Source organism: Silene latifolia, chromosome 4, assembly GCF_048544455.1.
Source record: "Silene latifolia isolate original U9 population chromosome 4, ASM4854445v1, whole genome shotgun sequence".
Lineage (NCBI taxonomy): Eukaryota > Viridiplantae > Streptophyta > Magnoliopsida > Caryophyllales > Caryophyllaceae > Silene > Silene latifolia.
In genome coordinates this window covers 92,747,244-92,760,399 of record NC_133529.1, presented here as the reverse complement: position 1 = coordinate 92,760,399, position 13,156 = coordinate 92,747,244, and the positions used below count along the sequence as shown (strand labels likewise).

General features: G+C 33.0%; 1 non-coding gene across 1 annotated transcript; it reads right to left on the bottom strand.

Annotated features, from left to right (window-relative positions):
- Positions 1-9,243: 9,243 nt before the first annotated feature.
- On the bottom strand, positions 9,244-9,346 carry LOC141654144 (U6 spliceosomal RNA). Its single transcript, XR_012547711.1, has one exon. It is a non-coding gene; the product is annotated as a U6 spliceosomal RNA (small nuclear RNA).
- Positions 9,347-13,156: the final 3,810 nt, after the last annotated feature.

Sequence of the window (13,156 nt, the reverse complement as noted above, 5' to 3'; positions counted from 1 at the left end):
ATTCACAAAATAAGGTATATGATTCACAAAATAAGAAAAAGAGAAAAATAGGCGATTTTGACCATTTATGACCTAGGATTCACGAAACAAGGCCTAGGATTCACGAACAAGGTCTATGATTAACAAAATAAGAAAAAGAGCAAAATAGGTGATTTCGACCATTTTATGACCAAATTTCACGATATTACCTTCTAGTTTCACAAAACAAGCTCTAAGATTAACAAAATAAGGTATATGATTCACAAAATAAGAAAAAGAGGAAAATAGGCGATTTTGACCATTTATGACCAAGTTTCACAATATAAGGCCTAGGATTCACGAAACAAGGTCTATGATTCACAAAATAAGAAAAAGAGCAAAATAGGTGATTTCGACCATTTTGTGACCAAATTTCACAATATTACCTTCTAGTTTCACAAAACAAGCTCTAAGATTCACAAAATAAGGTATATGATTCACAAAATAAGAAAAAGAGAAAAATAGGCGATTTTGACCATTTATGACCAAGTTTCACAATATAAGGCCTAGGATTCACGAAATAAGGTCTATGATTCACACAATAATAAAAAGAGCAAAATAGGTGATTTCGACAATTTTGTGACCAAATTTCACAATATTACCTTCTATTTTCACAAAACAAGATCTAAGATTCACAAAATAAGGTATATGATTCACAAAATAAGAAAAAGAGGAAAATAGGCAATCCAAGAATAGTTATAATGACCTACCTTAGAGGTATTGAGGGGTCACAGAAGTAGCAATTTTGCATGTAAGGCTCGATTTAACCGATCATTGACAACCTTATTTTTTTTAAGTGTTCCAAGAGCCATAAACTATAAATGTATACCTTGAGATTTCCAGTGACATTCTTGACACGATCCCGTATGACAGACGGTCGTTTAGTTAGGCCAATCTTAGAGACGAGAAACAGAAAACAAAGAGGTGTGTTGCACCTGTATGCATCATAAATAAAAATGGGTCTGAGAGGGAGTATTTGAAGCCATAGTGAAGTAGATATGTTCGCAATTCTGTATACCACACTCAATGGTTGGCTGCACAAATACAGCAGCAAATGCATTTGCCAATTGCCATTATTCGCCATTCAGTCAATTTGAGCTCTACTCAGAGCCAACGATGATAACTTTTTCAACACATCATAGGTTGACATCATAGGTTGACATCAAATATTCACAATATTACCTTCTAGTTTCACAAAATAAGCTCTAAGATTCACAAAATAAGGTATATGATTCACAAAATAAGAAAAAGAGAAAAATAGGCGATTTTGACCATTTATGACCAAGTTTCACAATATAAGGCCTAAGATTCACGAAACAAGGTCTATGATTCACAAAATAAGAAAAAGAGCAAAATAGGTGATTTCGACCATTTTATGACCAAATTTCACAATATTACCTCTAAGTTTCACAATATAAGGCCTAGGATTCACGAAACAAGGTCTATGATTCACAAAATAATAAAAAGAGCAAAATAGGTGATTTGGACCATTTTATGACCAAATTTCACAATATTACCTTCTAGTTTCACAAAACAAGCTCTAAGATTCACAAAATAAGGTATATGATTCACAAAATAAGAAAAAGAGAAAAATAGGCGATTTTGACCATTTATGACCTAGGATTCACGAAACAAGGCCTAGGATTCACGAACAAGGTCTATGATTAACAAAATAAGAAAAAGAGCAAAATAGGTGATTTCGACCATTTTATGACCAAATTTCACAATATTACCTTCTAGTTTCACAAAACAAGCTCTAAGATTAACAAAATAAGGTATATGATTCACAAAATAAGAAAAAGAGGAAAATAGGCGATTTTGACCATTTATGACCAAGTTTCACTATATAAGGCCTAGGATTCACGAAACAAGGTCTATGATTCACAAAATAAGAAAAAGAGCAAAATAGGTGATTTCGACCATTTTGTGACCAAATTTCACAATATTACCTTCTAGTTTCACAAAACAAGCTCTAAGATTCACAAAATAAGGTATATGATTCACAAAATAAGAAAAAGAGAAAAATAGGCGATTTTGACCATTTATGACCAAGTTTCACAATATAAGGCCTAGGATTCACGAAACAAGGTCTATGATTCACAAAATAATAAAAAGAGCAAAATAGGTGATTTCGACAATTTTGTGACCAAATTTCACAATATTACCTTCTATTTTCACAAAACAAGATCTAAGATTCACAAAATAAGGTATATGATTCACAAAATAAGAAAAAGAGGAAAATAGGCAATCCAAGAATAGTTATAATGACCTACCTTAGAGGTATTGAGGGCCGCAAGAAGTAGCAATTTTGCATGTAAGGCTCGACATAACCGATCACTGACAACCTTATTTTTTTTTTAAGAGTTCCAAGAGCCATAAACTGTAAATGTATACCTTGAGATTTCCAGTGACATTCTTGACACGATCCCGTATGACAGACGGTCGTTTAGTTAGGCCAATCTTGGAGACGAGAAACAGAAAACAAAGAGGTGTGTTGCACCTGTATGCATCGTAAATAAAATTGGGTCTGAGAGGGAGTATTTGAAGCCATAGTGAAGTAGATATGTTCGCACTTACAGATACCACACTCAATGGTCTGGTCTGCACAAATTCAAAGAAAGAAATGCATTTGCCAATTGCCATTATTCGCCATTCAGTCAATTTGAGCTCTACTCAGAGCCAACGATGATAACTTTTTCAACACATCATAGGTTGACATCAAATATCACTGTTTTTTTCTTAATCTAATCAATCAACACAGAATTATTAACCACGCCTTAAAGTAAAGAGAAGGGAGCACAAGATGGAACACAAAATGGGACAGAGAATCCGCTCCATCTTTAACCTCTTGATTTGGTGCAGTCAGTAGCAAATGAATTTTTAACAGCTAAAGAGAATCAATTCCTTAAATTTACTCCCTTGATTAGCATGATACAACTAGAATAACAACATAAAACCAATCCTCCGACTCAATCATTTGTTCACCTTTGATTAAAATACTCCTCACAAATAGAAAAACTATAAATAAATGAATGGGACAGAAGGATATAAAGCTAGCAACATTATCCCAGTGCCTCAAGGGCTCCCGCAGATTGCGAGGTAAGGGATGTCAGGTATACACAGTCTTACCCTTGTTGCAGAATTAAACAAAAATTAAACACAAGCCAAGAAGAAACAAAAAGAGCACTAACCAAACGATTAAGATAGGATTCAAAATCAGAAGATTGAAAAGGAGAAGACCCATCAACCAAATTCTCTTGTTCAAGAACCCTAATATTATCCGCAAATAACTGTTCCAAATATGTATTTCATCATCGAGAAATAGTTTGTTTGTTTTTTCACAAATGCTGATAAATGAAAAACTGTAAACAATGTTCCTAACTAACCTGTTGTAGCAGGTGTAAATGGCTTAATTGTCTACACAAACAGTGAACTTAAAATCTAAATCCATGGACACAGTCACACTGACCAAAACAGCAATGAGAATTATCAAAGTGCCAGTTACATATCTAACAGGTCATTTATCAGATTCGACTCATTCGAGTCCAATGACTAGTAGTTCAGTAAAGCTTAAGTTGTCAAAAACTTCGTGGTCGAAAAGGGTGGAATTTTCTATTGTGGTCAATTTTCGACTGGCTCACTTAGAGAGGGAGATAAGTCATTAGACACGTGCGGATAGCCGGATACTAATCAAATAGTAAGCACATAAACTGGTAAACAAAAGTACACACACATAAGTTAACAATTTAATGGTAAGTGGGGTTACTAAAGTTTATCTCTATTAGATGACCAAGAAGTCATCTGGAAAAGTCATGGACATATAATAGTCGGAAAGTTGGAATACCAATGTCGCAAATTTTGTACCACCAATTTCGCAAGCACATAGATAATGTAGGGTATTGCACTTCTTCCTTAGATCAATAAACATATAATGAATATCAGTATACTGGTTTTATATACTGTATGCAAATAATGCAATTATGCATCTGTAAATGTGATGACAGTAGAAGTACTCATAGTTTACAGCGGGCCGAGCATTAATTGTGGGAAGATCCTGCAAGAAGACAATCTCAACCAAAAACTTAAGTTGATAATTGAAACCCAACTAACTGTTTTATATCCTAAAATTAACTACTGAACGAACGAACTATGAACAATCAAAATGTACCTTCATATCAAGATCCTGAGCTTCAAATCATACGCAACGCAATTATTTGCACTCGAACATATTTAGCAAACTTCAATTAGGTCCAATTACTTTATTAGCACGTGTATCGTAGACGTAGACGAGTTAAGTACAATTAAAAATGCACCTTCAAATAGCAAGGAGAGACTATTATTAACCAATATCACAAATGCTCTTTTCCTACTGCATTTTTGTTAACATTCCACTCCAACATATAATCATGACAAAGATCTCGATCGAGTTCTCGAGTTTATTCCGCCTTCGTAAGATTACATCCTTTGATTTCCATCTTTTCAACACTAGTTTTATGGTTTAAGTAATTTCACAAAAACAGTTGGTGTGCATTATCGTCCCACGCCATTTTAACTAAATGTACAAAAGCATTTTCAGAGCTGATTACCAGTAACGGCGATCAAACCGCGCAGTTCAAACTTTGAGAAATACACCAGCTTCATTAGCTCCGACTCTCTAGCAGCAAGCGCGGCCTCAATTTCTTCACACTTTACAATTTTGGACTCAATTTGCCTTGTAATCTGAATATTCGCTTCAATTTCATCATTAACCTAAAAAAAAGAGGAATTTCGATCATGTTTTCGAAATGATAAAATTCGGCATTAACACCGTAGGTCTGTAGCAATCAAATAAAGTTAAAATTTCGAATAATTTCTTCGATTTCATCATCTAGCAATAATGAAATAGAAACTTCGTTATTCGTTTCGATTTCATCGTTAACCTAAAACGAATTAAATGTTCGATTATTTGCAATAATTTAAGACATTCAACAACATAGGAATCGAATGAGATGAAAAATAGAGTAAACCTTGTCAAGCATATCCTTGAGAGTCGAAATTTGGATAAGAATTGAGCTTGAGTCGTCCATGGCGATGGTGCGCGGCAATGCCTCCTGATTTCTCCTTTACTTCAAACTTCGAATCACTGGAGCTGAGTTTAAGAGAGAGAAGGAAACGCAGTAAAATGAGTAATTTGAGGTTTAATTTAGCAAATTAAATAAGTCGATCGAAAATTAATTTGATGGATACGGATGAAAGCAGGATGAATCGAAATGAAGATTAGTTGATTGAAATTACCTAAGTTCAGGATACAAATGGCGGTCGGAAAGCTCAGATATTGGCGGTCGGAAAGCTCACTGATAATGGCGAACATGGAGCTCAGTTGAAGATGAATTGTAGAGAGAGAAAGTGGACGAAGTAAATGAATTGAGAACGAAAATGTGTGCGTTAATTAATTAGAATTATATAGGGGACACGTGGCATCATCTGGTGAGTCTATAATTTTTAAATCTAATGGTTTAGGATGGGTATAAATTGCCTCACCCTAAGAAGGGTGCCTCACATGATTCAATTTCTATATATATATATATATATATATATATATATATATATATATATATATATATATATATATATATATATATATATATATATATATTTTCTTTTCTATATATTTAAAGTGATGTTTATAATTTTGATATAAAAACTTTATATTTCATTTGACAAAAAAGTATCGTATGAAAATTATATAATTAGACTGTGACAAAAAAATGCTATCATTAGAGTGTAGATTGTATTGTATTTTCTCATTATTAAATCGGTTTGATGTCAAAGTAAGTGCGAAAAAAAAATGGTGTACTTAGTATGTTATTTGTCCTACATTGAAAAGTAATGTAAGTGTGGTGAATATACTATATATAAATATTAGAATTGTCCCACATCGGAAGATTACCATAAGGCAGAGTGATCTTATGATTATAAATAGAAGTCATAACCCAAAATCTTTAGATTTTCTTAAGTATTGTGAGAGAGAGCTCTTAAAAGAGTTTGTATTACTGTCTCTCCAATAACGATTTCTAACCTAAGTTAATCTTTGGAAAATCTTTTAGTTATTATAATATATACTCTGTATTTCTTATTTTATATTCAAGTGATGTTTCTAACTTTTATATAAAAACTTTTACATTTCATTTGGCAAAATAATGTCGGTAAAAAAATTATGAAAATAATATTATTATATTCATGGTAAGAAATGCTATCATTAGAGAATATATACATTTCATATAATTTGCACATATTAAAGATGGTGTATTTCATAGTATGTTGTATGTCCCACATTGAAAAATAATATAGATGTGCCAAATATACTACATATAAAAAATAGAATTTTCCCACATCGAAATATAGCACAAGGTGGGTAATTCTATGATTATAAATAGGAGGCATCCTTGAAACTTAGGCATGAACCTAAAATCTTTTGAGTCTCTTAAGTATTGTCTTGGAGAGCTCTTAAAAGTTTATATCATTATATTTTCTACCTATAGATTTTATATGTCCCACATTGAAAAATAATGTAGGTGTGGTAAATATACTACATTTAAATAATATAATTCGAATTGTGTTAAAAAATATTCTATCATTTGCACATATTTTAATTATGATAAAAAAAATAGAAAATAAGTATGAATATTAATAGATATCATAGTATTTGCTTATTATTAAATTGGGTTGGATGTCGAATTAGGTTCAAAAAATATGGTGTACTTTTAAATATGTTATTCGTCTCACATTGAAAAATAATGTAGGTGTGATAAATATATACTATATATAAATAGTTGAATTGTCCCACATCAGAAGATTATCATAAGGTGGGGTGATCCCATGATTATAAACAGGATTTATCCTTGGAACTTAGGTATCACCCCAAATATATTGAATCTCTCAAAGTATACTTATTATATAAGAGACTTTAAACATAATCTTGAATTAAATGTTAAATTTTTAAAGTTGTAACATTTTTTTAGGTGGGAGAAAGAGCGATAAAATGGTCAATATTATAACGGAAATTTTTCATGGTACCCTCGAATTTTGGTAGATTACACATAATACCCCTAATTTTAAGTTTCTACATATAATACCCCGTGTTTACTTTTCTCATAACGCCGTTACTCCTATGAGTAACTAGATGAGTAATTGAGCATGCCATGCTATTTGTGTTTTGTTATTTAGGTATTAAATGTTAGTTTATTAAATAAAATATGGATTTAGGAATTAGATGATGAAGTGTTTGTGTAATAGATAACAAAATAAAAAGGCGTCACAAGTCATCGGAGTAATGACGTTATGACGGAAGTTGTCAAATGGTATTCTGGGAAAGAAAAAGGTGAATACAGGGGTACCATTTGTAGAAACTTAAAATTAGGGGTACCATGTGTACTCTATCAAAGTTCAAGGTTACCATGAGAAATTTCCAATATTATAATGAAATAGTTAATTAAATTTTTATTTAAAAGAGAGAGATATCCGTACCAATAAAACAATAATAAGGGGGGTATTATTTTTTAATTGTTATTTTATTGCCACGCCATCAAACTTAACATCCATTTAATAGCCTTTACATTAGGGGGTACCATGGGCAAACAAATGGAACATCAAGGGTACCATAGGCAGATTCTTAAAAGTAGGGGTAACATAGAAAATCTGACAAAATTAAGGGGTAGCGGGAAATTTCAGTATCTCAATTATGATAAAAAAAAATTGAAGAAAAACAACGTACAAATATTAATGGAGAGTAATTGATCATATTATTAAATTTAAATATAACTATTAGATATAATGAGTAGCAATTGTCCGTGTTCGGTATTCGGGATCTGGTTGGATGTCGAACTAAGTGCAAAAAAGATGGTGTAATTTTGAGTATGTTATTTGTCCCACATTGAAAAACAATGCAGGTTTGATGAATATATACTACGTATAAATAGTAGAATTGTCCCATATCAGAAAAATAATACAAGTTTGGTGAATATATTACTTATAAATAGTAGAATTATCCAACATTGAAAGATTAGTATAAGGTGGGATGATTATATGATTATAAATAAGAGTTAACCCACGTATATATTAATCTTTATTTTTTTTGAAAGAAATATTTTAATAATAAGTAAACAAATCATTAGATATAGAATGTAAACATTAAACACTTATAACGTTTTTTTGTTTTGCATTATAAATAAGTCAATTACCCCGTTGCAACGCACGTGCATTCAAACTAGTTTACAAATAAACCAAACGCTACAATATACGGCAGAGGAAGTTAGGATTTTTATTGTAGATGAGAATGTATGCACCGACAAGAGTGTTTATTTATTTTTATTTAATCTTTAATGCAATTCCCGAAGTTGAGGACAACTGAAATACTTGCGTTTTATTGCTATAAGGAATCACTTTCATATTTATCAAAGATAGTATTTCCTTTATTTTATCTTTTATTATTATTATTGTTGTTGTTGTTGTTGTTGTTGTTGTTGTTGTTGTTGTTGTTGTTGTTGTTGTTGTTGTTGTTGTTGTTGTTGTTGTTGTTGTTGTTGTTGTTGTTGTTGTTGTTGTTGTTGTTGTTGTTGTTATTATTATTTTTTTTTATGAAGGGATGCGTGCAGCTTTCATAAATAGAAAAATAAAAGTTTACATGAAATTGGTGGGGAGCCGAGAGACAATCTGGGCCCCCACACCCTTAGCAACAGCAAAGCTAAGTCTAGTAAAAATATAAGCGGCCACCCGAGCCCCCGCATCCTGTGATACCGAGAATTTCTGGATCCGCTTGAGTAAGGCAACAGCATCCGAACCCAGCTCCCTAAGCAAAGAGAAAGAGAAGGGAAGGAAACCATAACCAGCTGCCGCGCATAAATCCCCATACTTAGTAGACTTACACTGAGCAGCATCAGCGACAACCCACCCGTGCACAAAATCAGTCATCCCAGTCTGAGTCAAGGAGGAAGACCATGTCAAATCGATACACACGTCACGCCCTCTGTCCCAAGAATAAAGGAGCAAATCCGCAAGACGAAGAGAGCCACCATGTTCGTCAACCAAACCGATATCAACCTCCTTACCCGTAGAAATAACAGACCTATAGCAGATGTCGAATAAAGTGTCCCGAACGAGGTTATGCCAATGCTTAACACCCATAGTGCCAGTACAAGAAACAACGTGGTCCCCAAAAACATCATCAGAAAAAACCCGAGAGCAAAAAAAAATTTGGACCATTTCTCGATTTATGCGTGTCATCCTTGCGCAGGGGCCATGCTAATCTTCTCTGTATCGTTCCAAATTTATCAGATGTCCCCGAAGAAATTTATTATTATTATTATAATTATTTATTTATTTATTTATATACTTCAAAATTATTTTCTATTTTAAAAGAAATTTACTAAAGATAGAAATTTTAATATGCTCAAAACTCAACATCCAATAAGAGCACTCGAAAAGTTTCTCTTTTAAGTATATATCAGTGTTCAAGCCCGGGCGTTGCCCGGGTCATAGCGTAACAATGACATTTGATTATTGTCAGTGTTTCGCATACTTTCTTTGATTGGTTTAATACAAAAGAGGAGCACGACTTTATTGGGTCTTTTTGTGTAAATTATTTTGTAAAATGTTTGTTGCTGAACATATTTAAAACAGTCAAACCAAATAAACTTTTAATAACATGTAACTTTCTCTCTATTTAGCATTAGATTTTATTTTCAATAAATAAAACTACTTTAAAGTTGCATAACTCATAAATTTATCATTAATATATTTTTCTGTGACATATCTTAAAATTACGATGAAACAAATTATGAGACAAATTCATTACTCCCGCTATTAATATTTTACTTAAATCGATTGGTTAGCTAATTGTTCATATATATTTTATTTTGTTGTTAGCATTGTTACTTTTATTACATTCGTTATTATTACCGTTACTTTCACTTCTCCCGCTGTAATTATTGTTACTTTCACAGTTTCACTACTGCCATATTAATATTGATAATTCCACTACTCCCGCCGTTGTTACTTCTATTACTTTCACTACTCCCGCTCGCTGCTAATATTGTTACTTTGACTATTCAAATGAGTAATTACTATCATACTAGTTGAGATCCCATGCTAAAGCACGACATTTGTGAGGTTAACTTATATAAAGCTAGTAAGAATTTAAAATATTTATATAAATGAGTTGTAGTTATAATAGTTTGTTGTAATGTATTGATTATAATGTTAATGATATTATCAAAAAAAGTGTACCATTTAAAGGACTTTTAGATTAAGTTATTTTTGTGCGAATCTATTTTAATTATTAAAAGTAATGATAGCCGACTATTATGGAAAAACATATTCTAATATAGGGTCACTACTTTGTTATTGCATTGATCGGAAAAATTTATAGATGGGTTAATCTTTTAGTTTTAGTCATTTGTAGGAGGATTATAGGGGGATATGAGGAGTGAGTTAGAAACGAAATGTAAGTAAAGCGCATATTGACTTTATAACGGTAGGGTATAATATGGGCTCCACTTTCTTTTGTACTTTGTATATCAATTGTGTTGAATTCGAAAAGAATAATTTGAGTTAACTTTATAATTTATTGAGATATTTTATTATGTGGCAAATTTGTTGGTCAATCAATCATCAATTATTATAAGGAAGGCCTTATTATAATTGTAGCATGGGCCAAGCACTATTGTCAATTGTTTGGGCGGAAAAATACTGAGTAGTTCTTATTATTTTAGTTTAGTGGGGATTACTATATGCAATGTTACTACAATTTTTTTCACTTCTTTTCACTACTAACATAATTAGTTTTACTTTTTAGGCATGCAATTTTAAGAGGCTTATATATTTATATAAATATATATTACATATATGCTTTAAATCAAATCGAAATAATTATGGAATATTATATCTTTTAGAAATCTAGCTTGATTTATTTACCTTTTAATAGTTTTCAAAATATAACCTACTTATATTATATTTGTGTATGTTAAATAATTAATAAACTATATACTCTATTTGTCCCGGTGAATAGTTTACATTTGCTTTATTTTGTGAGGGAAAAATAAAGTAAGTGTAAACTATTGATTGAGACGAATGAAGTAGTATAATAAAATTGCATAGATTTTTAATTTAATGTATAATTTTACAATGGTATATTTACTTTAAGGAAAATCTCCATATTCTGGTGTTTTCTAGATTTATAATTCAACCAAAACTATATAATTTTTACATTGAAGTCCCTTGGTCAGGTCTATTACACAGCGCGATCAATTAAAAATTATATAGTATAATTAATCTTTATAGATTTATTTTATTACATTGAAATTCCTTAGTTTTCGGATTATATATATATAGTATTGATTGATTGAAACAAAAATTAATTATAGAATTTACTCAAGATAATTAATTTGATTAGGATATATTTTAAGAACTTATTTAACCCAGTTGTAATTAGCCTTTTAATTTTGGTAAGCCTTGACCTAGACCGGAAGGTTGGAAGGGGTGAGACCTGCAGTGAACAATAGGATGCTTTAGTGAGGGCGGAAGCTAAGCTAATAGCGTTTTAGGGCGAATTGAGACCGGAAGGAGATATTCGTTGCCCCTTAGACCGACACATCGACTAACCTGTGACCTTAACTGCAATTAACTGACGTTCATTGATGACCCGATATCCTAGTTCCTTCTTTTTCTTGTTAATTTCTCTTATCCCTCTTCTCTTGCCTTTATCTTATTTAGTTTAGTTTAAAACAATCAAAACCCCCACACTGTGACATTAGACAGACCGAGTAGACAAGTGAATAGTGACCGCCTCCCTGTGGAGATCGACCCTACTTACCGCTGACTTCTGTTAGTAGTATCTAGGTATTTATTTTTAGTACTGAACGACGGTATCAAATTTTGGCGCCGTTGTCGGGGAGGTAACTACTTTATTTATTCATTTAATTCTATCTGTTTTTAGCCTCAAGGGATTTTTCCCTTGAGGTCGTTCTAATCTTTTGATTTAGTGCTGTTTTTATAGGCCCTACAGGTCCTACCTAGACAGTTCTAGGTAAAAGATCGTCAAAGGGAAGGCTTGAGTACCTTTGACCCGTCACCCATGTTCCATTATATGGCACAGCAGGTGATTTATTGCGGGAGATGTGGTGCTGCTGAGCACAATGCAGCTTTTTGCTTAGCAGAAAATGACGAGGTCTACGCATTCAAGCAGCGTAGACGAGCTAGTCAACCTTCTGTAGTTGTGCCGCCACATCCACCCTATCAGCGAGGCTACCAACAACCTCCATTTATCTGGCCACCGCAACAACAAGCTCCTCCTCCTGATAGACAGAAAGAAGAGATTGCGGAGCTGAAATCTTTGATGAAGGCACATGCACTCAAAAGGCAAGAATATGATAGACAGGTTTGTGCGCAAATTGATGAGCTCGAGTCTGAAATAGCTCAGCTAGCTGCTGAGTCGAAAATTAGGCAACTAGAGGAAGCCTGCGTTACCTACGCAGAGAGCGGTTTTTCCCATGAAGAAACCGTGTTGCCTAATGCTGATGATGATTTATATGACTCGGATTACGAAGTTCTATCATATAGTGACGCTTCAGACGAAGATTCATGCACTGATCAGCATTTTTCACTCGATCGAATGGATTTTAGTGGTCGATCGAGTGAAATTCTTGAAGAAACGTTCGATCGAGTAGTTTGCATCACTCGATCGAACAGCTGCTTAGAGGGGAGTACTCGATCGAGCTGTTCCAAGTGCTCGATCGAGTGATTACCAAGAGGGAAGTTGTCGATCGAGTAATAATTCTGCTCGATCGAGTAGTTTGGCCAGTGAGAGCAATGATTTGTTACTTGGGTCCATTTTAGACGACAATTTTGATGATGACAACGGTTATGGTGAGTCTCCCCTTTTCAAAGCCGAGTTAGATGCGCTTGAGGCTGCGATTTACGGGACAGAATCCACAGAGGAGGGTGACGAGAAGACAGCTGAGTCGGTAATTGCTCCTAGCACGAATGAGGTAATAAATTCCTTTGTCAATGATTCCGAGTTTGAGAGCAACCAACCTGAGGTAGTTAGCAATAATTTCATTGTTGTTGGTATTAATAGTACGCTATCTCATATGACTCCCATTTT